The sequence below is a fragment of the Tenrec ecaudatus genome, chromosome 12 (genome assembly GCF_050624435.1).
Source record: "Tenrec ecaudatus isolate mTenEca1 chromosome 12, mTenEca1.hap1, whole genome shotgun sequence".
NCBI lineage: Eukaryota > Metazoa > Chordata > Mammalia > Afrosoricida > Tenrecidae > Tenrec > Tenrec ecaudatus.
The window spans coordinates 69,837,661-69,865,346 of NC_134541.1; the positions used below are offsets into that span (position 1 = coordinate 69,837,661).

Here is a 27,686-nt window from a genome sequence, read left to right on the forward strand (position 1 = left end):
CTGAAAGTGAGAAGTTGAAGCACATACAGATCAAGGATCGCAACCTTCAATATAGATTACAAATCAACGAAAACTGAAATCCTCACAAATGGCCCAACAGATAACATCATGATAAATGGAGAAAAGATTAAAGTTTTCAAGGTTTTAATCTTACTTGGATCCACAAATAATGCTCATGGGAGTCAAGAGATCAAAAGATACGTTGCATTAGATAAATCGGTTGCACAAGATTTCTATAAAGTGTTGAAGGTCAAGGGTGTGACTTTGAGGACTAAAGTGTGCCTGACCCCAGGGACACCTAAGAAGAATTAATGCATTTGGATTGTGCTGGAGAAGAATGTTGAAGTTACCACAGACTACCAAAAGAACAAACAATTCTGCCTTGGAAGAAAGAGCCAGAATTCTCCTTAGAATTAGGCATGGCAAATGATGGGTTTTCAAAAGATTTGTAAGAGCCCCCACCACCCCACACCCCAAAAAGATTAATAAATAAATAAGTAGGCATGGAAAAACTTTGTCTCATAGACTTTATACTTATTATAAAGACCAGACCCTGGAAAAGAACATCATTCTTGGTTAAGTAGAGGGGTGGGGAAAAGAGAACAAACCACGGATAACTTTGAGAGGAATGGTAATTCCAGAACAATTCATTTGTCATGTGGAAGTTGTACATGAATCGAAAGGCAGTTGTGTGAACAGAACAAGGACTTCTGCATGGTTCAAAATTCTGCATCCAGTTTATATCCTCTCACCATACTTATTCAATCTATATACAAAGCAAATAATGAAAGAATCTGGATTATGAAGACGAATGTAGCATCAGGATTGGAGGAAGGCTTATTAACCATCTGTGATAGGCAGATGAGGCATTTCTTGCTGAAAATGAGGACAACTTGAAGCGTTTGCTATTGAAAATCAAGGATTACAGCCCTAAGTATTCATGGCAGTTCAATGTAAAGAAGACCAAAATCTTCACAACTGGATCAATAGGTAACATCATTGTAAATAGATAAAAGATTGAAGTTGTCAACGATTTGTTTTGCTTGGATCCACAATCAATGCTGATGGATGTAGTAGTCAAGCGATCAAAAGACGAGTTGCATTAGGTAAATCTACTGCACAAGACCTTAGAGTATTAAAAAGCAAGGATGTTACTTGGAAGACTACGGTACACTTCACACAAGCCACTTGCTTCATATGCATGTGAAAGTTGGATATTGAATAAGGAAGACTAAAGAAAAACTGATGCATTTGAATTGTAGTCCTGGTGAAGAATATTGTAAGTGCCATGGACTACTAAAAGGACAAACATCTGTCTTGGAAGAAGTATGGCCAGAGTGCTCCTTAAAGGGAAGGACATTGAGACTTAGTCTCATGTACTTTGAACATGTTTCCAGGAGAGACTAGTCTGTGGAGAAGGACATCTTGGTTGGTAGAGGGGCAGTTAAAGAAAGGAGGATCCTCAAGGAGATGTACTGACACAGTGGCTGCAACAATGGGGTCAAGTATAGGAGCAATTGTGAAGATAGCACAGGAGCAGGCTGTGTCTCATTCTTTTTTATTTTTAATGTTTTATTAGGGGCTCATACAACTCATCACCATCCACACATACATCAATGTATAAAGCGTATTTGTACATTCATTGCCCTCATCATTCTCAAAACATTTGCTCTCCACTTAAGTCCCTGGCATCAGCTCCTCATTTTTTCTCTCCCTCCCCACTGCCCCCTCCCTCATGAACCCTTGATAATTTATAAATTATAAGTTTGTCATATCTTGCCCTGTCCAACGTCTCCCTTTACCCACTTTTCTGTTGTCTGTCCCCTAGGGAAGAGGTCACATGTAGATCCTTGTAATTGGTTCCCCTTTTCCAACCCACTCACCCTCTACCCTCCCAGTATTGACACTAAAACCACTGGTCCTGAAGGGATCGTCCACCCTGGATTCCCTGTGTTTCCAATTCCTATCTATACCAGTGTACATCCTCTGGTCTAGCCAGATTTGCAAGGTAAAATTCGGATCATGATATTAGTGGGGAAGGAAGCATTTAGGAACTAAAGGAAAGTTGTATGTTTCATTGCTACATCACACCCTGACTGGCTCGTCTCCTCCCCAAGACCCTTCTGGAAGGGGATGTCCAGTAGCCTACAAATGGGCTTTGGGTCTCCACCCCGCACTCCCCTCCTCATTCACTATGGTGAGATTTTTTGTTCTGATGATGCCTGATACCTGATCCCTTCAACACCTCGTGATCGCACAGGCTGGTGTGCTTCTTCCACGTGGGGTTTATTGCTTCTGAGCTAGATAGCTGCTTGTTTACCCTCAAGCCTTTAAGACCCCATGTGCTATATCTTTTGATAGTCAGGCTCCATCAGCCTTCTTCACCACATTTGCTTATTTACCCGCTTTGTCTTCAGCAGTTGTGTCAGAAAGGTGAGCATCACAGAATGCCAATTTAATAGAAGAAAGTATTCCTGCATTGAGGAAGTACTTGAGTGGAGGCCCAATGTCCTTCTGCTACCTTAATACTAAACCTATGAATATATGCATGTAGATATATTTCCCCATCCTCATATATAAATATATTTGCATATGTACATGTCTTTATCTAGACCTCTATAAATGCCCTTTGGCTCCCAGCTCTTTCCTCTATTTTCTTTGACTTTCCTCCTGTCCCACTATCATACTCAGTCCCCACCAGGGTTTCAGTAGTTCCTCTTGGTTACATTACCCTTGATCATGCCCTACCAGGCCTCCCACACGCTCCTCACCACCAATTTGGATCACTTGTTGTTCCCTTGTCCCTCGGTTTGTTAACACCACTACCTTCCCTCCCCACTCCCCCTCTCCCATGTCCCCCTGAGAACTGTCAGTCCCATGGTTTTCTCCTCCAGATTGTTCCTCCAGCCTATCTTATTTAGACAGACCTGCAGAGATAATAACATGCAGAAAAACACTATAGAGCAAAACCAAGCAACAATATACAACAAAACAATAACAACAAACCAATGACAAAAACAAAACACAAGAAAAAAAGCTTATAGTTAGTTCAAGGAAAGCTTGTTGGTCTTTAGGAGTGTTTTCCAGTCCAGTCTGTTGGGGCACCACGCCCTGGCCCCAAAGTACACCTACAGCAGTCCCTGGGGACCTCACCACTCCATTCCCTTGCTGTTCTATTGCACCCCCTTAGTGCTTTTCCTTGGTGTGGCAGGGTCAGATCAAATGCAATTCCTATACTGTGTCTCTGGTGTTGTCCCCTGTAAGGTTATGGGTCAGTGAGGGATGTTATGTTTCATAGTGGGGCCCGCCATGTGGTCTTGTCTGTGGACTGGCTGCTCTAATCAGGAACATCATCCTCAAGGCCTAGTGGGCCAGGATGTGCTCCACTCTCTCCTCCTCCCCCTTCATCTGCTTCTGTGTGCTTCAATCAGCTATGTCCTTCTCCCAGAGCTGTAGATTCAATGCCATCCTTTGAAATAAATTCTTCTTGGGGGAGATGAGACACATGGAGCTATGTTGAAGCCCTGGAGTTGGAGGAGGCACCAGCCAACATTGAGATGTTTCAACCATCACTGGCTACACAAGACTTTCCACCCACTGGCCTGTTATCTTCCTGCATTCTGTGTCACGGCATGTGTTGCGTGATTCTGAAGAGTAATTTATAAACTGGTATCAGATATATGGGTTATCATTGGACTTATGGACTTGAACTGGACTGGGCTGGGATGCTTTCTTAATCCGTTACTAATCGCTTATATAAAACTTTTTCTTATACATATGAGTCTCCCTGGATTTGCTTCTCTAGTCAACCCAGACTAACCCAGTCACTGTGGGTTGGAATTGACTAGATGGCACCAAACAACCACCACAACAGTAAACTCACTCCATTAAGTCAATTCTAACTCACAGGTCAGGGTAGAATTTTCCCCTGTGTGTTTTCGAGTGTTTTACTGGAGTAGAAAATGTCATCTTTCTCCCAAGGGGCACAGTGGTGGTTGTGAACTCTTGACCTTTTGGTTAGCAACCCGATGCATAACCACTATGCCACCAGGGCTCCTAATAACCGACACTTGGCACTTAATAAATATAGATTCCTTTTCCTTTCTCCTTTATGGAGCTTCAGTCTAATAAAGAGAGAAAGACAAACGAACCCACATATCCTATGATAAAGAAGTATGCAATAAACATAATGAATTACAGGGTATTGACTGAGTTTATTTTGTTCTATTCAGCTCTGTGTCACTAGCATCTAACACAATGCTTGGCACAGAGTGGGTGCTTAATAAATGGTTGAGTTAGTGGGGGGAAAAAAAGAATTGTTCCTTCACCCGATCACAGCTTGATGGCTAGAACTATGCCCAGCATTGTCCTCCCCTGCTCTTTTTCTTTTTTAAAAAACTAATTTCCAGCAGTTACTGTCTCACAGATGAGAAAAATATTGTTCCAGCTATCTGGGTAAGAATTTTCTCTTCTCACTAGAGAGCAATTTCCCTAAATATTCCCAGAGTTTGGGATGTGAGCACTCTCCACCCAGTGAATAGTGGGCATGGAAGCATTCTCAGATAACTCATCCAGAGTAAGAGAGGCCAGCTTCTCTCTGCTGCATTTACTGTGTCTAAACATGTAGACCTCCCACAGCTTATCTGTCTTGGCCAAATGAGTCTGTCTGCCAAGAACCAAACATTTTCTCTCCTGGACACTGACTTAAAATTAAACTTAGCCCATAGACAGTTTCTGGCCCTTGCCTTTCATTCCCGGTATAGAGTTGTTGCCCCGGAGGAGCACACCACAGGCCCTAGTGATACAGTTTTTCCAGGCCCCAGTTGGATGCTGACCTCGAGCAATAAGGCAGGGTTGTTCATCACGGCTCTATGCAGATCTTCCCGGACTCACTAGGAAGAAAGGCCTCCTACCCAGAAAGCATTTGTCACATTGATCAAAAGGACAAGAAAGGGAGAGAGGATGGATGCTTTTAATCTTACTCCAAGCCTACACTGTGAAAGCCAGGGATCATGTTGAGAATGCACCCTGTTATGGGGCCAGGAAGAGAAGTAGAACTCGGAAGTTTGATCTTGACTAAGGATGCTACCTTTCCCCCACCTGTCCCAGTTCATAATGTAACAACCATGTTTGATCACTTATTAGTTTATGTATCCTATTTGTGCATCATTGTATGCCAGCATCTAGCACAATCCCTGATATGCAGTAGGCATGCAACAAAGATATGGGTTTGCTCACTAATTGAGCCCCTATTACTTCCTTACTCCTTTACCTTACCTCGGGGTCAAGGGCCATTCAGAGGACTTTCTATCTATTTAAGCATCCTGCACCTGTGAGTATATGAGTGTGTGGGTGGGTGTGGGTGTGCTGCTCATTTATACATGAGGAGGGTGTGTATGGGTGTAAAATGTTTGCTATGGACAGGGCAGGGGGGGTGGAAATGAGTGGAATCACCTCCAAATGGATTTCTGAGCTCTGCTTAACCAAAGCAGAAGGGGCTGTGATATGGTATCAACTGCAGACAATTTGAAATAATCATCCCCCACCCCAGCAGTCACTATCCCTTTTGGTTTTTCAGAAAACAAGTTTAAGTGGGGATGGCACTTAGAGGTTTGAGAAGAGTGGCTCCTTGGCTTCTTTCTTTGCAGAGGGAAACCTGTAAAGCAGAGGTTATCAACTTTCCTCATGCCACGACCCTAAAACAGGTTCCTCATGTTGTGGAATTGTTTTCATTGCTACTTCATAACTGTAAGTTTGCTACTGTTATGAATCTCAATGTAAATATCTGATGTGCAGGATGTATTTTCATTGTTACAAATTGAACATAATTAAACATAATTAAAGCATAGTGATTAATCACCAACAATATGTAATTATATATTGTGAAATATTTATGTTTTCTGATGGTCTTAGGTGACCCCTGTGAAAGGGTTGTTCAACCCCCAGAGGGTTATAAAGCCTTTTGTGTGGGTGTCACTTATCATGTAGAGCAAAGGACAGGGGAAAACATTTTGGTTGTTGGGAAATTGGAGTCTTTGTTCAAAATAAGGAAAAGGAAATCTATGTTCAAATCTAAGAGCCCAAGAAAAGGGGAATCTAGGGCTGCGCAACATTGTGTTTCATTGTATTGTTGTGTTTGAGTGCTGCCGAAGCAATAGCATCTAATGAATGACCAGAGCACTGCTGCCCTCCTGTTGCCAGCTGCCTCCCTGAGCTGGGGAAGTTTGCTGACCTGAGGAGAATCCAAGGGGGGCTAATGAGTCAGTTAGAGTCTTTATTGAATTAGGATTATAATCCATCTCAACATGCAGAGGGAAATGTTTCAAATTATCTACTTTCTTAATTGTAACTCAAAGATTTAGCAAGAAGTTATTATGAGAGCTGTCTAGAAATTGACATAATGTGCTGATGTATGTCTCAGCTTCCATAACTAGAGTATTTGAAGAATCTGCCCACCCACATGGATATGCTTGCACAGCTAATGTTACACACAAACATCCCTGCTACACACACACACACACACACACACACACACACACACACACACACACATTGATGTCTGCATGCAGTTGGTCCCAGCATCAGCATTTATTAGGCAATTCAACAAGATGAGATTACTATAAAATGCTGAGGTACTGGGAAGGAGAAGTAAGATACAAAAGTACAAGTTTAAGATCTAGAAAGGGCTAATGTATACATTTAAGAACCCATTCTGGGTGGCACAAATGGTTAATAAGATCAGCATGTAACCCAAATTGGAGGTTTGAGTGCACCCAGAGGTGCCTCAGGAGAAAGTCCTTGTGATCGACTTCTGAAAAATCAGACAATGAAGATTTGATGGAGCATAGTTCTATTCTGACATACATGGAGTTACTCGAGACAGAATTGACTTGTTGACCAATGTTTTTTGTTTTATTTTTAACAAAGAAAGACACAACGTCCGTACTGTTATTGCTGTTACGTGCCATCCCGTAGGTTCCAACTGATGTAGTTGTTGATAGCTGCCATGGAGTTGATTTTGACATGTACCAACCCAATTCACAATAGAATGAAACACTATCTGGTCATCTGCTATCCTCACAATTTGTCCTCTGTTTGAGCCCATTGTTGCAGCCACTGTGTCAATCGATCTCTTCAAAGGTCTTCCTCTTTTTCGCTGGCCCTCTGCTTTACTAAGCATGCTGCCTTCTCCAGAGACTGACCTCTCCTGGCAGCATGTCCAAAGTACAGAGACAAAGTCTCACCATCCTTCCTTCTAAGGAGCACTCTGGCCATACTTCTTCTGAGATGGATCTGTTTGTCCTTTTAGCAATCCGTAGTACTTCCAATATTCGTTGCCAGCACCGCAATTCAAATGCATCAATTTTTCTCCGGTGTTCCTTATTCAATGTTGACCTTTCGTATACATATGAAGCAAGCCCAATACGGTGGCTTGAGTCAGGCACACATTAGTCCTCAAAGTAACAGCTTTGCTTTTTAATACTCTAAGGAGGTCGTGTGCAGATGCCCAGTGCCATGTGGTTTTGGTCTCTTGACTGCTGCTTTCATGAAGCAAGGCAAAGTCCTTGACAGTTTCAATCTCGTCTCCATTTACTATGATGTTACCTACTGGTCCATTTGTGAGGATTCTGGTCTTCTTCACAATGAGTTGTAACCCACACTTAAGGCTGTAATCCTTGAGCTTCATCAGTGAATGCTTTAACATCTCTTCACTTTCATTTTGGAAGTTTGTGTCATCTTCATATTTCAGGTTGTTCTTAAGCCTTCCTCCAATCCTGATGCCACATTCCTCTTCAAACAATCCAGCTTCTTTGATTATTTTCTTTTTTTTTTTTTTTTTTTTAACAATTTATTGGGGCTGATACAATTCTTTTCACAGTTCATACATATACATACATCAATTGTATAAAGCACATCTGTACAGTCTTTGCCCTAATCATTTTTTTCTCCTCTTTTCTTCTTTTACATTTTATTAGGGACTCCAACAACTCTTACCACAATCCATACATATACGTACATCAATTGTATAAAGCACACCCATACATTCCCTGTCCCAATCATTCTCAAGGCATTTGCGCTTCACTTAAGCCCCTTGCATCAGGTCCTCTTTTTTTTTCCCCCCCTCCCTCCCTTTTCCCCCCTCTCATATGCCCTTGGTAGTTTATACCTCGTTATTTTGTCATATCTTGCCCTATTCGGGGTCTCCCTTCCCCCCTTCTCTGCTGTCCCTCTCCCAGGGAAGAGGTCACATGTGGCTCCTTGTAATCAGTTCCCCCTTTCCAACCCACTCACCCTCCACTCTCCCAGCATCGTCCCTCTCGCCCTTGGTCCTGGAGGTATCATCCACCCTGGATTCCCTGTATCTCCAACCCTCATATGTACCAGTGCACAGCCTCTGTCCTATCCAGCCCTGCAAGGTAGAATTCGGATCATGGTAGTTGGGGGGAGGAAGCATCCATGATCTGGGGGAAAGCTGTGTTCTTCATCGATACTACCTCACACCCTAATTAACCCATCTCCTCTCCTAAGCCCCTCTATGAGGGGATCTCCATTGGCCGACACTTGGGCCTTGGGTCTCCACTCTGCACTTCCCCCTTCATTTAATATAATATATATATACACATACATATATACATATACACATAAATACACATACATACACACACTTATATCTTTTTTTTTTTGCATGATGCCTTATATCTGGTCCCTTGGGCACCTCGTGATCGCACTGGCCGGTGTGCTTCTTCCATGTGGGCTTATTTGTTTCTGAGCGAGATGGCCGCTTGTTCACCTTCAAGCCTTTAAGACCCCAGACACTATCTCTTTTGATAGCCGGGCACCATCAGCTTTCTTCACCACATTTGCTTGTGCACCCATTTGTCTTCAGCGATCCTATCATGGAGGTGTGCAGTCAATGATATGATTTTTTGTTCTTTGATGCCTGGTAACTGATCCCTTTGGGACCACTCGATCACACAGGATGGTGTGTTCTTCCATGTGGACTTTGTTGCTTCTGAGCTAGATGGCCGCTTGTTTATCTTCAAGCCTTTAAGACCCCAGTCACTATCTCTTTTGATAGCCGGGCACCATCAGCTTTCTTCACCACATTTACTTGTTCACCCATTTTGGCTCCACCTGTTGTGTCGGGAGAGTGAGCATCATAGAGTTCCAATTTAATAAAAGAAGGTATTCATGCATAGAGGGAGTGTTTGAGTAGAGGCCCAAGGTCCTTCCGCCACCTTAATACTTGACCTATAAATATAGACACAAAGATCTATTTCCCCAACCTCCTATATATATTTGCATGTACATGTCTTTGTCTAGACCTCCATGAATGCCCTTTGACTCCTAGCTCTTTCCTCCATCTCCCTTGACCTTCCTCCTGCCCTACTACCATGCATCATTGCCACCTGGGCTAGAGTATACCTCTTCTCTAAGCAACCTTACCCTTGATCATTTCCCACCAGGCCTGCCACTCCCCCTTCTCTACCCTTTGGGGTCCCATGTTTTTCCCTTGTCCCTGGGTTTGTTAACACCACTTCCTTACCCCCCCCCTACCCCCCACCCCAAGTCCCCCCGGAACTGTCGGTCCCGTTGTTTTTCATCCAGATAGTTCATCCAGCCTGTCCTATTCAGACAGACCTGTGGAGTCACTAACATGCACGAAAACTAGACAGAGGAACACAAAGCAACAGTATACAACCAGACAACAAAACAACCAAAACAAACCACTGAAAAAGAACAGAACAAAACAGTTCACAAGAGAAAAGCTTGTAGTTAGTTCAGGGATCTTTGCTGGCCCTTAGGAGCGTTTTCCAGTCCAGTCTGTTGGGGCACCACGCCCTGGCCCCAAAGTCCACTTTCAGCATTCCCTGGGGACCTTGCCACTCCATTCCCTTGCTGTTCCGCTGCATTCCCCCAGTGCATTGCCTCGGTGTGGTGGGATCAGGTCAGGTGCAATTCCCACACTGTGTCTCGGTGCTGTCCCCTGTATCGCCCTTAGTCACTGAGGGGCATCATGTCTCATAGTAGGGCCAGCCATGTTGTTCTCTCTGTGGACTGGCTGCTCTACTCAGGAACATCATCATCACGGCCTGGTGGGCCAGGCTGTGCTCCACTCTCTCCTCCTGCCCCTTCATCTGCTCCCGTGTGCTCTGATCAAATATGTCCATCTCCCATAGCTGTAGGGTCAATGTCGTCCTTTGGAACAAGTTCTTTTCGGGGGAGGGGCAGGAATCCACTTAATTTATGGTGCTGGGGCCTGCCTCCCAGACCTCTCCACCGGTTCCGTCCTCCACGCCGGGATATTGCATTCACACCTTGCGACACTGGGTTGAAGTCTGGTCCCACTTTCCCTGTGGAGATATAAGCCATACCCTCCCCTTGGTGGATTAATGCCCCATTTCTGTCATGCTGATTGTACTTACCTCAGAGGACTCATGTTGTACCTGTCCCTTTGGGACTGACTTACCTCGCTTAGCATAATTCCTTCCAGCTCTTCCCATGAAATAACGTGTTTCATGTGCTCATCGGTGCTTTTTAGTGCTGCATAATACTCCATTGTGTGTATGTGCCAAAGTTTGCTAATCCACTCGTCTATCGATGGAAACTTAGGCTGTTTCCAAGTCTTTGCTATTGTGAATTGTGCCGCAATAAACATTGGAGCGCATATGACTGGTCGTGTTTTATTTGCTGCTTCAACCGGGTATATGCCCAGTAGAGGGATGGCTGGGTCGTAAGGTAGATCAATTTCCATTTTCTTTAGGTATCGCCAGATTGCTTTCCACAGTGTCTGTACAAATCTGCACGCCCACCAGCAGTGGAGGAGGGTTCCTATTTCACCACAGCCCCTCCAACACTTGTGGCTCTCTGATTTACTGATCTGGGCTAGCCTCAGGGGTGTTAGGTGGTATCTCATGGTTGTTTTGATTTGCATTTCTCTTATGGCAAGGGACTTCGAGCACTTTCTCATATATTTATTGGCCATATTGATCTCCTCTCTAGTGAAAGTTCTTCTCATTTCTTTTGCCCACTTCCTTAGGGGGTTAACTGTTTTCCTCTTTTTGCAGGTCATGATGGTGTTGTAGATTTTAGTAATGAGCCCTTTGTCTGACGTGTCATTACTAAAAATCTTCTCCCAGTCTGTGGGTTGCCTTGTCACCCTCTTGGCAAAGTCTTTCGAGGTGCACAGGTGTTTTATTCTTATTAGATCCCATTTGTCGATTTCCAGATCACCTGTGTGTGTCCCCTTCCCTGTTGCAGTGAGCCTATGTGCTCCCTGGGCCAGTGCTCTGAGATTAGTCCCGATTCCCTCCTTAATGGTCCTGATGGTTTGGGGTTTGACTTCTAGATCTGTGATCCACCTTGAGTGTATTCTTGTGCATGGGGTGAGGTAGGCGTCTTGTTTCAACTTTCTACATGTGGATATCCATTGTTTCCAGCACCACTTATTAAAGAGGGCATCTGCTTCCCACTTGACGTTTTTGGGACCCTTGTCGAAGATCAGTTGTCTATATGCTGATGATTTTACTCCTGGGCTTTCTATTCTTTTCCACTGGTCTGAGTGTCTATCATTGTGCCAGTACCATGCTGTTTTGACCACTGTAGCTGTGTAGTAGGCATTAAAATCAGGCAGGGCGAGTCCTCCAATTGTGTCCTTCTTCTTGAGGAGTTCTCTGCTAATTCTGGGTTTCTTCCCTCTCCATATGAAGTTGGTGGTCAGTTTTTCCAATTCTTTGAAGAAGGTTGATGGTAATTGGATTGGTATAGCATTGAACTTGTAGAGTGCTTTAGGAAGAACTGTCATCTTTACTATGTTCAGCCTACCTAACCATGAGCAGGGGAGCTTCATCCATTTGTGAAGGTCACTTTTGGTTTCCTGTAATAGGGTTTTATAATTATGCTTATATAGGTCTTTAGTATTTTTTGTTAAGTATATTCCTAGGTATTTCAGTTTGTTCTTGGCTACTGTGAAGGGTACTTCCCTCTTAATCGCCTCTTCCATGGCCCTGTCCGATGTGTATAGAAACCCTACCGACTTCTGTTTATTGATCTTGTATCCTGCTACCCTTCCGTATTCCTCTATTGCTGTAAGTATACCAACTGTGGAGTTTTGGGGGTCTTCAATGTATAGGATCATGTCATCTGCAAATAACGATAGTTTCACCTCCTCCTCTCCCAACTGGATCCCTTTGATGTCCTTCCGCTGTCTTATGTTGTTAGCCAGGACCTCCAAAACGATATTGAATAGAAGAGGGGACAGGGGGCATCCTTGTCTTGTACCCTTTTTCAGTGGTATTGTTCTTGTCTTTTCTCCATTGACTATGATGTTGGCTGTTGGTCTTTCATAGATAGCTTGTATGAGCTTGAGGAACTTACCTTCCAATCCTATCTTCATGAGTGTTTTGATTAGGAATGGATGCTGGATGTTGTCAAATGCTTTTTCTGCATCTATGGATATTATCATATGGTTTTTATCCTTTTTCTTCTCGATGTGGTGTATGATATTGATGGATTTTCGGATGTTAAACCATCCCTGCATCGCTGGGATGAATCCTACTTGGTCGTGGTGAATGATATGTTTGATGTTCCTTTGTATTCTATTGGCCAATATTTTGTTAAGGATTTTTGCATCTATGTTCATTAGAGATATTGGTCTATAATTCTCTACACTTGTGGGGTCTTTTCCCTGTTTGGGTATCAAAGTAATGCTGGCTTCGTAAAATGAGTTTGGGAGCTTGCCGTTCTTTTCTATGTTCTGGAATACTTTGTGGAGGATCGGTGTCAGCTCTTCCCTGAATGTTTGGTAAAATTCTGCTGTGTAGCCATCTGGCCCTGGGGCCTTTTTCCTTGGTAGGTTTTTGATGACACTCTCTATTTCTTCCTTCGCTATGGGTTTGTTGAGGTTCTTGATCTCTGTCTCAGATAATCTAGGGATAGATTGTTTTTCTAAATATTTTTCCATGTCTTCCAGGTTTCTGAGTTCATTAGAATACAAACCTTCATAGTACTTTGTGATTATCCTTTTTATCTCATTGGGGTCTGTTGTTATTGCCCCCGATTCATCCCTCATCCTGGCTATTGATGATTGTTCCTTTCTATCTTTGGTAAGCTTTGCCAGGGGAGTGTCAATTTTATTAATTCGTTCATAAAACCAGCTTCTAGTTGCGTTAATCCTTTGCATTGTTCTTTTGTCTTCCCACTGGTTTAACTCCGCCCTGATTTTTATTATTTCTTTTCTCTTGCTATTGGAGGGGTAGTTCTGTTGACTCTGTTCTAGTTGTTGGAGGTTTTGTGTTAACATATCTGTCATACGCCTTTCTTCTTTTTTCATGTATGCATTCAGTGATATCAAGCTACCTCTGATAACTGCCTTTGCAGTGTCCCATAAGTTTTGATATGTTGTATGCTCATTCTCATTAGTTTCTAGAAATTTCCTGATATCCTCTCTGATCTGGACCTTAACCCATTCATGTCGCAGGAGATCGTTGTTTATTCTCCAATTGGTGGCCCTTGCTTTTCTGGGTGCCCTTCTATTAATCTCCAGCTTTATGGCATGGTGGTCTGAGAAAGACGTCTGGATAATATCTATGTGTTTGAATTTACTCAGGCTGGCCTTGTGCCCCAGCATGTGATCTATTCTTGAGAAAGATCCGTGTGGATTGGAGAAGAATGTGAAACCTTTTGCTTTTGGATGAAAGGCTCTATAGATGTCTATCAGGCCCTGTTGCCTAATTACATTGTTTAGCTCTCTGGCCTCTTTGCTGAGCTTCTTTCCCTGTGACCTGTCTTTCTCTGATAGTGGAGTGTTGAAGTCCCCCACTATTATTGTTGTTTCCGTGATTTCTTCTGTCATTTTTTTAATAGTTTGTTTGACGAAATTTGCCGCACCATTATTAGGTGCGTAAATATTCAGTATGCTTATTGCTTCCTGGTTTACTGAGCCTTTGAGCATTATGTAATGTCCCTCTTTGTCTCTTTTTATGTTTTGGATCTTGAGATCCATTTTGTCGGAGATTAAGATAGCCACTCCTGCCTTCTTGGAGTTACCATTTGCTTGGTAAACTTTCTGCCAGCCCTTTATTCTCAGCATATGCTTGTCTGCTTGCTTAAGGTGTGTCTCTTGCAGGCAGCAGATTGATGGGTTATGTTTTCTAATCCAATCCTCCAGCCTCTTTCTTTTAACATATGAATTGAGCCCATTTGTATTCAAAGTGATTATTACAATCTCTGGCTTCATGGTTGCCATATTCTGTTTTGTGTTTTGGGTCTTTGCCTATCTTCCTTCATATCAGTGTACTGCGTTTGAGTGGAGGGTTTCTATCCTGTCCTCTTTTCCATCTGAGACCGTGTTGTCCTGGTACGTGTTGCTGGCATGTTGGCTTCTAGATGGAAATGGGCTATATGGTGGTCTCCTGGTGGTTCTAGTTGGAGCTTGATCTTCTGGCCATAGTGAGTCAGCCAGTATGTTCTGCAGGGTCGGGTGACTTGCAGTATATTTTTTGAGTTCTTCCTTGTCCTGGAAGACCCTTATCTTACCCTCTATCTTAATGGATAACTTGGCAGGGTATAGGAATCTGGGGGAGGCATTTTCATCTTTCAGTTTTTGGAAGATGCTGCTCCATTCTCTCCTCCTCTTCATGGTTTCAGCTGATAAGTCTGAGCATACCCTTACCTGCGCTCCTTTGTATGTGACTGTCTTCCTTTCTCTTGATGCTCGTAGAATTTTCTCTTTTTCCTCTAAGTTGGATAATTTTACAATTATATGCCTTGGCGTGTTCTTCTTGGTGTTTAGCTTAGCCGGCGTCCTCTCTGCTTCCTGTATGAGAGTCGGATTCTCCTTTGTTAGGTTGGGGAAATTTTCTTCCAGGAATTCCTTTGCTATCTTGGCGGTTGATTTGTGTGTTATGTTGTGTTCCGGTAGACCGATTATTCGAATATTATTCCTCTTCATAGCATCTGTCATTGATCTCAGGCTGTCTTCTGTTTCTTTAATTTTCCTATCTGATTGTTTTTCTCGCTTGCTTCGTTTGGTTTGAGCGTCCTCGAGTTCACTGATACGGTTCTCAGCCTCCTCAAGCCTAGATATAGCTTCTGTGACCTTTTGTGTGGCCTCTGCTACCTCCTCTGTTAGTTTCTGCAGTTCCTTTTGGTGGATAGTATTCATCCCCTCTATTGTGGACTTCATCCCCTCTATTGTGCATTTCATCCCTTCTATCGTTGCATCCTTATTTTGGTTTGCTTCTCTTAGCTCCTGTATTACTGCAAGCAGAGTTCTGAAGATTTCCTTTTGTGGCTGATCTATATCTGTTTCTTCTATGAGTGACGTTAGGTCTGTTAAAGTGCCTCGTTTTTCTGATTTTTTTGTTGGGAGTGATGTGGTCTGTTGATTTTTCCTTGATCCTTTAATAGGCCCCATGCTTCTGGGAGACAGGAGTAACCTTATTGTGTGGAGGCTCAGGCCACTGTGCCGTCTCCTGGGGTGGCTGGGGCGGGCTGTGGCAGGCTTAGGGCTGGCACTGGGGACCTAACAGGGCCCCAGGTGGTGAGAGCTGGCTGGAGCTCACTGACGGCTCCTCAGGGACTGCAAAGCCGAGACCCAGGCTCCACTGCAGGTGGAGTGTTTGATCTGCCCGGGCTGTGAGCGGGGAGGCCCCTTGGATAGCTGTGCCGGCAGCTGCGGGACACTGCGGGGAACAATGGTGTTCGCTCTCCGCCCTTTTGGCGCGAAACCGCAGGGGGTAATGGCGCCGCAAAGGAGGCTTGGCGCGAAACCGCAGGGGGCAATGGCGCCCTTCCTCTGCTCAGGCTCAGAGTCGCGGCCGCCGGGGTCCCCGCAGCACCCTGGGGAGGGCACCTACTCTTGTGCCTTGCCCAGGGGGGGCCCTTGGTGGGCAGACTCAGCAGCGCGGGGCGCGGCACTCCGTGGAAGCTCAGGGTCCGGGACAGGCGCGGGTTGGGCTATGGCTCCTTTTGGCGGGAAGTGCTCAGCGCAGGGTCCCCACCAGGAGTGGAGCTGGCGCTAGGCTGCCAGGGGCTGGCGGGGGCGGGCGGGGGTGGGAGGCCGGCGCACGGAGGGCAGGTGGAGAGGTCCGCGGCAGCGGTGCGGGTGGATGGTCCCCGTGGGGGACAACCCGCGGGTCCGCTCCCCTGAGCTTGGATGAATGGAGGAAGGGACGTGGGCCCGAGGGCAGATCGCTGCCCTGCGGGGAGAGGGGAATCGCGGGAGAGGAAAGCTTCTCTCCCAGTGGGGATCCGCGATAGGGAGTGGGGAGTGGGCCGCTGGAGTAGGCAGGGCAGGCAATTGGCTCTGGGCTGGCGTCCGGTTTGGGGATGGAGCCTAAGCCGGTCGCCAGTGAGCTCACGGCAGCTTAGTGGCCAGAGACGTCCCACGAGTCCGGTCCTCTTTCACCTAGACCCCTGCTCCAGACAAATACGTGGGGTAGGACTGGTGTGCTGTCCCAGGGGGGATATTTCACTCACCAGACTCTTACTATTCAGCTACCTGGTCGCCAATCCCGCTTTGTTTGGAGGAGCTCTCAGAGTATGCGGGTGTCCCTGTCGGCCATCTTCCCCCTCTCTGATTATTTTCTTCATACAGATTGTATAAGTATGATGGGAGGGCACAACCACCATATACACACCTTTCCTGATTTAAAATATAGATTCCTTATTCTATGTGCCTCTTTGTCCATGTACAAGTTCCACATAAGTACAATGAAATGTTCTGAAATTACCATTCTTTTCATCATTTATCATCCACAGTCAAATGCCTTTGTATAGTCAATAAAACACAAGTAATCATCTTTCAAAATATTTTGAAAAGGATGCTGACAAATGTACAAATGTGCTTAACACAGTGGATGTATGGATTGTTATAAGAGCTATAAGACTTCCCAATAAAATGATTTTTTTAAGTAAACATCTTTCTGGTATTCTCTGCTTTAAGCCGAGATCCAACTGACATCATCAATGATATCCCCTATTGTTTATCCAGATCCAGCATCTAGCTCATCAAGTCATTTACCCTGGGGACCATCAGTGGCCTACCATATTGCCTGCAAACCTTGGATTCATTCAACCATGTAGCTATCAACCTGACTTACCTACCTTTGATGTATTCAGCCTGTAATCATCCCTCTTTTTTTCCTTAATATAGGGCATTGAAGTAGTAAGTTTTAGTCTGGGCATTGAAGTAAGGGCATTGAAGTAGTAAGTTTTAGTCTGCTTACCAGCAGTTTAATACTCTTGGTAAAGCTCCCTTAAGCTTCTGCACACACCATGATGACAGTTAAGTATGAGGTAGAATCTAATTCACCTACTGGGGTTTCTACATTCTTTCCCTCTGGTATGACCATTGGAGCATGTTGTGCACCTTGAAGTTCCAGGATTCAATGTTCCAGTGTTCGATGGCACTTGACCTTGGTCCTCAGGAAGTATACAGAAACTCGGACCAATGTAGCTTAAAAAGTGCATATTACCAGGCATACTCTCCACTAAGTAATCATCACATACAAACACACACACACACACACACAGAAGTTGGTCCTCTCCCTTTTTGTACCAACAGGCCTGCCTGCACTTGTCTTCTCACAGGTGTATATGCTCCCTTCCACCCCTACTGACTCATCTTTCCCATCAGTATCCATCCTCACTCTGATAAGAGTCTGCCAGTCTAGGGGAATCTTATGGCACCTTTGCATGGCATCCACTAAGCAACCATCCTCCCTTCCAGCTCTCTAGAAAACCTGATCACAGCTGGTTTGAGGACTCCTCTGTGATATTCAACATATACACATAGAAAGGATTGTGTATAATTCATTGGCACCAGTCAGGCATTCTACCAAGCTGGTTGGCCACCCTGGCCAGCAGACTGGATATCCTGAAAGACTGAGTTTGCATCCATCCTGGTGCTTGCTCCTACAGCATTGGATTCATACAGCATTGTCCTTTTGTGATTGACTAACTTCACTCAGCGTAATGGTTTCCAGATCCCTCCATGTCATGAGGTGTGTCATGGTTTCATCACTGTTTTTAAGGGATGCATTATACTCCATTGTGTATATATACCAACGTTTTTAAATCCATTTTTCTACTGATGGGGATTTGGTCAGTTTCTAAAGTTTTCATACTTTGAACTCTGCTACAATGAACATGGGAGAGCATATGTCTGTCCATAATCTGCCTCGTTTACTTAGGGCATATGCCCAGCAATAGTACTGCCAGCCATTTGAGTAATTGTCATATCACTTTCCACAGTGGGTGTATATATTTACAGTCCCACCAGAAGTGTATAAGAGTTCCAATCTCTCTATACCCCTTCCAGGATTTGTGGCTTTCTGTTTTTTAACTTGGGCTATGGCCGGGGGGAGCAGAGCAACGAAGTCTCCAGGGAAAGAGGAGGTGCCAGCGCATCACACCCCATCAGACTCAGCTGGAAAGCACTCGTGAAGGACAATAGCAGCACAGCACACACACAAAGGAGGATGTTAACAAGCCCAGGGACAAGGAAATAACAAGTGATCCAAAATCAGTCTCAAGGAGGGTGTGGGAGGTCTGGCAGGGCTGGATCAGGGGCAATGTAACCGAGAGGAATTCCTAAAACCCAAATTAATGCCGAACATGATAGTGGGACAAGAGGAAAGTACAAAGAAACAGAGGAAATAATAGGAGGCAAAGGGTAGTCATAGAGATTTAAATATATTTATATATGATGAGGGGGAAATATATCTATGTACATATATTTATAGGTTGAGTACTAAGAAAAACAAATGGACAATGGGCCCCGATCAAGTACTCCCTCGACACAAGAACACTTTGTTCTAACAATTTGATAGTCTGAGATGATCACCTTCCTGGCACGATCACTGAAGACAATGGGTGCACAAGCAAATGTGGTGAAGAAAGCTGATGGTGCCCGGCTACCAAAAGATATAGCAGCTGAAGTCTTAAAGACCTGAAGATAAACAAGCAGCCATCTATCTGAGATATAACAAAACCCACATAAAAGAAGCAGACCAGCCTGCCCTAACTTGATCACTGAGGACAAAGTGGATGCATAAGCAAAAGTGGTGAAGAAAGCTGATGGTGCCCGACTATGACATGATATAGTGTCTGGGGTCTTAAAGGCTTGAAGATAAACAGGTGGCCATCTAGCTAAGAAACAACAAAGCCCACATGGAAGAAGCACACCAGCCTACCTCGACATGAATGCTGAGGACAAAGTGGGTGCATAGGCAAATGTGGTGAAGAAAGCTGATGGTGCCTGGCTATCTTCAAAATACATAGAATCTGGGGTCCCATAGGCTAGAAGATAAACAAGGAGCCACCTAAGAGAAACAAAAAAGCCCACATGGAAGAAGCACACCAGCCTGTGAGATCACAAGGCATCAAAGGGATCAGGTATCAGGCATCAAAGAAAAAAATCATAGCATTTGAATGAGGGGGAGTGCAGAGTGGGGACCAAGGGCCCATTTGTGGGATATTGGACATCCCTTTCAGAAGCGCTGCAGGGAGGAGACGAGCCAGTCAGGGTACAGTGTAACAATGATGAAATATACAAGTTTCCTCTAGTTTTAAATGCTTCTTCCTCCCCACTAGCATGATCCCAATTCTACCTTACATATCTGGCTGGACCAGAGGATGTACACTGGTACAGATAGGAACTGGAAATACAGGGAATCCAGGACAGATGAACCCCTCAGGACCAGTAATGAGAGTGGTGATATTGGGACGGTAGAGGTAAGGTGAGAGAGAAAGGGGGAACAGATTACAAGATCTACATATAACCTCCCTGGAAGACAGACAGCAGAGAAGTGGGTGAGGGAGACGAGACGTCGGATGGTGTAAGATATGACAAAATAAATAATAATTTATCAATTATCAAGGGTTCAGAGGGGAGGGGTATTGGGGAGGGAGCTGGAAAATGAGGAGCTGATACCAAGAGCTCAAGTAGAAAGTAGGTGTTTTCAGAATGATGATGGCAACATAGTACAAATGTGCGTGACACAATTGATGTATGTATGGATTGTGATAAGAGTTGTATGAACCTGTAATAAAATGATTTTTAAAATTGGGCTATGGCTGTGGGTGCTAGATGATAGCTCATAGTTGTTTGAGTTGCATTTCCCAGATGGTTAGTGGATGAGAGCATTACCTCATGGGCTTGTCAGATGTCTTCCTTTGTGAATCATCTATTCAGGTCCTTTGGCCACCTTTTAAGAGGGTTATTTGTTTGTTTGTTTGTTTGCTTGCTTGCTTGATTGATTGCTTGTTGTAGGCTTGCAGTATTTTTAGTAATTAGTCCTTTTGTCTGTTATATCATTACTAAATACCTTTTCCCAATCTGTGTGCTCTCATTTTTCTCTTCGGATATACATGAGTGTTTTATTTTTAATAGGTCCCATTCATAGATTTTGTATTCCACCATGTGTGCTTCCTTTGTTAAATCTGGTAGCCCATGTATGCCCTACACTAGGACACTTAGATTTGCCCCAACTTTCTTGTTGATGATCCTGATAGCTTTGGGTTTTGCATTTAGGTTTTGGCTCCACCTTGAGTTAGTTTTCTGCACGGGGTGAGGTATGGATCTTGTTTCATTCTTCTCCAGATAGCTAGCCAGTTTTTCCAGCACCAAGTGTTGATGGGGGCACCCCCTTCCCATTTAATGTTTATTGGGCTTTTGTCAAAAATTAGTTGTCTGTAGGAAGATGCTTTTATATATGGGTTGGTTGGTTTGTTCGGGATTTTTTTTGTCCTGTTCCATTGGTCTGTGTATCTATCATTATACCAGGACCAGGTTGTTTTGAAAATGGTGGCTGTGCATTAGGTTTTGAGGTCATATAGTGCAAGACCACCTACTTTGTTCTTTTTGAGAAGTTCTTTGCTTATCCTGGGCTTTGTCCCTCTCCACGTGGAGTTGGTGATTAGTTTTTCTATTTCTTTAAAGAACAGTGGGACTTGAATCAATTTGTAGTTTGTTTTAAGTAATGTTCACATTTTCACAATATTGAGTCTTCCTATTCATAAACATGGAATATTCTTCCATTTGTATAGGTTTATTTTGGTTTCTTAATGTTCTGTACTTTTCTTTTTACAGGTCTTTTGTTTCTTTAGTTAGATATTTTTTCCCTAGGTATTTCAACTTTTATGTGGCTATTGTGAATGGTACTCTTTTCTTGATATCTTTTTCAGAACTCTTATCACTAGTATATTAGGAGTCTATTAATTTCTGCTTGTTCATTTTATATTTTGTTGTATTACTAAATACCTCAATTGTTCCAACAGTGTTAATGTGAAGATCTTGGGGTTCTTTATATTTAAAATCATATTGTCTACAAATAGTGAGAGTTTAACTTTTTCTTTGCCCAATTGTAGTCCTTTAATTTCTTCTTGTTGTCTTACTGTTCTGCTTAGGACTTCCAGAGCAATGCTGAATAAAAGTGGGGATAAGGTCGGGTTCCAGTTTTAAAGGAAATGTTTTCAACTTTTCCCCATTGAGTATGATGTTGGCTGTTGATTTTTCTTATTTGGCCTTTATTAGTTTAAGGAATGTCCTTTCTATTCCTATCTTTTAAAAAAATCATTTTTATTGGGGGCTCTTACAACTCTTGTTACAATCCATACATCAATTGTATCTGAGATATTCATACATATATTCCATTATTCTTTTCTAGACATTTATTTTCCATTGAGCCATTGGGAATCAGCACCTCTCCCCCCCCCACACACACACAACCCTCATAGCCCCTTGATAGATTGTAGATTGTTAATTATTTTCAAATTTCACACCGACCACTGTCTCGCTTCCCCTCTGGTTTCTGTTATTCTTCCCCCTGGATGGGGATGTGGGGTTATGTGCCATTCATTGCAATCCGTGCCCACTTCCCTCCCTACCTCTCCCCCTCCCCCCTATACTTTTGGTATCTCTATTCCCATTCCGATTCCTGGGTTCCATGTGTTGTGAGTTTTATCTCTTGCCTCTACATATGTACATGCTCCTGTCTAGTCTAGCTAGAGAAGCGGCACTGGGGTCATGATAGAGACGAGTGAGGAGGCCTCAAGGGATCAGTTATGTTGCGTGACCCATTAGTGCTCTACTGCACCCTGATTGACTCAACTCCTCCCTGCAACTTCTATGTGGGGGAATGTTCCATTGTCCATAGGTTGGCTTTGGGTCTCTGCTCCAATCCCCCTCCATTCTCACCAATGCACATTTGTTTGTTTGTTTACTCTTTGTTGTGAATCTTCTCATGTCCATTGATCAGTTTTGATGATACCTCATGATTGCACCGGCTGGTGTGCTTCTTCCATGTGGGCTTGTTGCTTCACTGTTGAATGGCCTTGTTCAACCCTTTAAGACTCCAGATACTATATCTTTTAATAGTCAGGCACCATCCTCTGTCTTCACCACATCTGCTTATGTACCTATTTTGTATTCAACGATCGTGTGTTTGGGTGTGGGGTGGCATCACAGAATGGCAATTTGTATTGAGTGCTTTTATAAGGAATGGGTGTTGGATATTGTCAAATGCTTTCTCTGTATTGATTAATATGATCAATTGATTCTTATCCTTTATCTTGTTTGTGTGGTGGATTATATTACCTTAATTATTTTTTGAATGTTGAACCATCCTTGCACCCCTGCTATGAATCCCACTTGGTAAGGATGAATTATTATTATTTTTTATGTTGTTGAATTCTATTGGCCAGGATTCTGTTGAGAATTTTTGCTTCTATGTTCATGAGGGTTATCTGCCTGCAGTTTTCTATCTTTGTGGGGTCTTTGCCTGGTTTGGATATCAGGGCTATGCTGTCTTCGTAGAATGCGTTCGGTAGTTTGGGGCTTCTTTCTATATTCTAGATTGGTTTGAGTAGAATCAGTGATAGCTTCTCTGAGTACTTGGGGGAATTCTCCTGTGAAGCCATCTGATCTTGGACTTTGTTTAGTTGAGTGTCTTGGTGTCCTCATCAATTTATTCTTTTTTCCATAAATGTCTGTTGAAATTCTTAATGTTCATCTGCATTAATTTGGGAAGAGGGTATATTTCTAGGTATTTGACCACATAATATAGATTATTTAATTTGTTAGAATACAATCATTTGTAGTGCTGTGTTACTCTTTTTATTTCATTTGCATCTGTTGTGATGCCACCTGTTGAATCTGTAATTCTAGATACTTCTGTGTGCTTTCTTTTCCTTTGTTAAGTTTGCTAGCTGTCAGCCAATTTTGTTGATCTTTTTAAAGAACCAACTTCTTACTTTGGTGATTTTTCCCCCAATTGTTTTTCTGTTTTCCAGCTCATTTATTTCTACTCTAAGTTTTATGATTTATTTTCTTCTGTTGTTGGAGGGTTTATGCTGTTTACTCTTTGCTATTTGTTGAAGGTGTACTAAAGTGTTGGAAGTTATGGTTGAAAGTTATGTTCTGTGTGCGTGTGTGTGTGCCTTATGTGCTAGAAACTGATCCCTGACAACTGCTTTTGCTGTGTCCCACAGGTTTTGGTATAATGTGTTAAAAATCTCATTTGTTTCTAGGACCTTCTTAATTTCATTTCTTATTTGGGCTATTATCTAGTCTTTTTTTCATAGTGTGCTGTTGGGTCTCCATGTATTTATCTTTATGTTTTTATTCTTTCTATTATTGAATCCCAAGTTTATGGCACTGTGGTCTGAGAAGATGGTGTGAATGATTTCTATGTGTTTGAATTTGTTAAGGCTAACTTTATGGCCTAGAATGTGGTCTATTTTGGAAGATGAGCCATGTGCATTGGAGAAGAACATACATAGATTTGCTGTTAGTTGGAAAACTCTAAATATCTAGGAGGTTGATTTGTTTGATTGTGTTGTTTAGTTCTTTGGTTTCTTTACTGAGCTTCCTTCCTGTTGATCTGCTTTTCCTTTAGAATTGTGTAGTGAAGTCTCTTATTATTATTATTAGGTGATTTATCTTTTCATTCCTTTGAGGATTTGGTTGATATACTTTGAGGGTCTCTCACTGGGTGCATATATGTTTATTATTGGTATGTGCTCTTGATCTATGAATCCTTTGATCACTATGTAATGTGCATTCTTGTCTCTCATTAGGTTGTTTACTTTGGAGTTCATGTTGTTGGAGATTGACATTGCCACTCCTGCTTTTTAAAGTGCTTTTAGCTTGGTATGTTTTGGGACATCCTTGACTCTCAGTCTGTTGTTGTGAGTTTAGGGTGTGTCTCTTGAAGGCAGCAGTTAGATTCATCTTATTTCCTAACCCAGCCTTCCCCTCTTTGTCTTTTAATTGGTGCATTTAATCCATTGACATTCAGTGTTATTAATTCTAAATCTAGGTTAGTTGCTGTCATCTCCTATTATTTGTGCTTGGTAATTTCCTTTATTGGGGGCAGGGTGGAGAGGTGAGGAGTGGAGGGGGTTTATTTGGTTCCCCTCTAGATATTTAATGTTATGGGTACTATTTTTAGTGTGTTGGCTTCTAGGTGGTGTTACACACTGTGGTAGTGTCATGTTTGTGTGCTTCACTTGTTGATTTTCTGACCTTAGAGATCTGGTTAATATTTTCTGTAATGCTGGTTTGTTTTTACAAACTCTCTAAACATTTTCTTGTTTGTAAATACTTATATTTCTCTTTCATATTTTATATAGGATTTGCTAGATATAGGATTCTTAGTTGTCCATTTTGTTTCAAAGTTTGGAATATGTCGCTCCATTTTCTTCTTTCATGCATGGTTTCTTCTGAAGGATCTGAGCTTATTCTTATCTGTTTTCCTTTGTAGATGACTTTTCCCCTCCCTAACTGCTCTCAGGGTTCTCTCTTTTTCCTTTTTTTTCTTGATTAAAATATATTATTGTACATTATTTTTTTCTTTCATTCAAATGTTTATGTTTCATCTACCTGAACAATGAATTGAAGGGCAACAGGTACCTCCAAAGCTACCCCAGGAATGATGACTGGCTGAAATCACACTCGTTCGACAAACAGTAAAGGAGGCCAAGGGCTAGGTGGTCAGGGGGAAGTTTTCTCTAAGTCTCGAATCTGCTTAATCAAGTAGTTCTTCTCATCAGTGAACTGCTCGTCGTCCGTCCTCTCTTTTTGGAGGTGCTAAGAAACCCAATGAGTTTGGGTTGATTTTTTAAATAGGATCTCCACAATAGGCTGCATTTTATGAGGACTGGCCACAAACACCTTAAAAACATGAAAAGCCTCAAGCTGAATGTTGGGACTTTTGTCTCGCAGCAGGTTCATCATCAGTTTCAGCTTCTCAGGTTTGCTGATGCACTTCGTCATGATGGCAAATTGTGTCGATCCAGGATCAGCTCACCTAGCAGCTTCAAAGATTGTCTCTTAGTCACATAATTCTCAGACTGAAGCAACTTCTCATAATCTTCAAAAATAACATCATAATTTTGTTCTAAGAAGTCTGCTACCAACACTTTATGCCTGGTTAATAAATCCTTAAATGTAGCAAAGGCATCTGAAGCAATATCAAATGTTGATAATTCCATGTACCTAAAGAAATCTCTGAATTGATTAGAAAAGAGGATGACTTTGGCAAGAGGCTCATATCGAAGACATTCTCTTAGCATCATCCCACAACGTAAGGCAATTTGTGGGGTTTCATATCCTTTGAAGAGTATCAACAGGATATGAGGATGAGCACTGATGAATTCCACAGTGGGGCTCCGTGTACCTATCTGTCTTCTCAGGATGTCATTAAATATCTGGGTCACGTCTTTCTTTCCCTCAAAGCCGATCAGCTGCAGGTCAGTTATGAGAGCCCCTGTGGTAGAGTTCCTACGCTAGCTGAGCCACTGCTTCGGTTGGGGGCTCCTTGTCATTTGTACCGCACAGGATTTCTTTCATTGCTTGCAGCGATTTTGACTCTTTCTCTGGGGCCTTGTCTGTCTTTTTGTCTTGGTTTTCCAAAATAGCCATGTTGTCTTTCAGAATCCTCACAATTTCTGCTGCATTTTTATGTGATTTACTAAACAAAGGCATTTTTCTTCTTTTTTTGATGTCTAGTAGTAATCACTTCTTCCAAGATGGAATGCGGAGGGAACAGCTGTGTCACCACTCCCGCTTGGCCGGCCTATTGACTCGGTTCTCTCTTTTTCCTTGTAATTAGAGGCTTCAAGGAAAGTTTTAGTCTAAAGGCACTTAGCTCTACCTCCATGGGTCAGCAAGCCCGTTTCCCCAATTAAGTGTGCAGAGGCATCCTACTCCACAAGCCAGTTTGCAGCACTCAGCTTTATTTGCTCTGTTAGTGGGGAAGTCCATTTCTGTTGCATGTTCTGGCTCCTAGTTTTCCTGTTTTCTGGACTCAGGAGGTTTACTGAGCTGGGAATCTGAGGTCCAGAGAATGCATTCCATTCCTGGCTCTTGCTGGTAATGAGATCCCTCCTTCTGCTTCTCAGAAGGCTCAATTTATACACAGTAGTATGGCATTCCAGGGAATCCTGTTTATATTACTCATAGGTGAATACTACCAATATTGTCCCCCACCTTCTTAGCAGACCCATAGAGAACAAAATCATTTGATGGGAGCTAAGGACTGTGGGTAGAAGAGCCGTATTAAATAATTAATTACTCCTGCACATATTTATATCCATTCCAAAGAAAGGTGACTACACAGAATTCAAAAATTAAAGATCAATGTTGATGTCACCTGCAAGTACAATTTTGTTGAGGATCACTACACAATGGTTATAGCAGTACATTGTCAGAGATCTGCTAGAAATCCAGGTCATATTCAGAAAGGGGCTGTTATGTCATTGGGGTCAACCTCTTGAATTTGTGTTATATGTTTTTCTGTTTTTCCAGTATATGAAACCCAGTATTGATGAACTTATAGGGACAACAAATAGAATAAGGGTTTCAGGGAGTCTAGTACAGTGGGGGGTGGGGGGTGGCATAAAAGGGTGATGATATCAAGGAGTCCAAGGAATAAAAGAATGTTTGGAAATTGATTGTGGGAGAATTGTACAATACTGCCTGGTGTGATTACCTATGGAATGATATGATATATGTATTAACTCCTAATTGATAATAATTTTTAATTAAAGAAAAGAGGTTATGGAACAAGGATATCACTGCTGGAAGCAGAGGATACCAGAAAAATGTATACTGGTGTTTTATTATCTATGCAAAGGCATTTGACTGCAGGGATCATAACAAACCATGAAAAACTTTGAGAAGAACAGGAATTCAGAACACTTACTTGTATTCACGTGAAATCTTACACAGATCAAGAAGTAGTTGGGTGAACAAAAGAAAGGAATATTGCATGGTGTAAAAAATTATTTTAAAAGATGTGTGTTGGGGTTGGATCATCTCACCATACTTATTCAATGTGCATTCTGAGGAAATAATCAGAGAAACGGACTTTATGAAGAAGAATAAGCATCACGCCTGGAGGAAGTCTTATTAACAACCTGTGGTATGCAGATGACCCAACATTGCTTGCTGAAAGTGAGGAGGACTTGAAGCACTTGCTCATGAAGATCAAGGATTGTACCCTTCAATATGGATTACAACTCAATGTAAAGAAAATGAAAATCCTCACAATTGAGCCAATAGGTAAAATCATGATCAACAGAGAAAAATTTGAAGAGTAGCTATCAATACTCATGGAAGCAGCAGCCAAGAGATCAAACAACATGTTGCGTTGGGTAAATATGAGGCACAAGACCTC

At 42.7% G+C, this 27,686-nt stretch overlaps 1 pseudogene; it reads right to left on the reverse strand.

The window, feature by feature from the left end:
* Positions 1 to 25,000: 25,000 nt before the first annotated feature.
* Positions 25,001 to 25,993, reverse strand: LOC142422534 (calcium-binding protein 39-like pseudogene; annotated as a pseudogene).
* Positions 25,994 to 27,686: the final 1,693 nt, after the last annotated feature.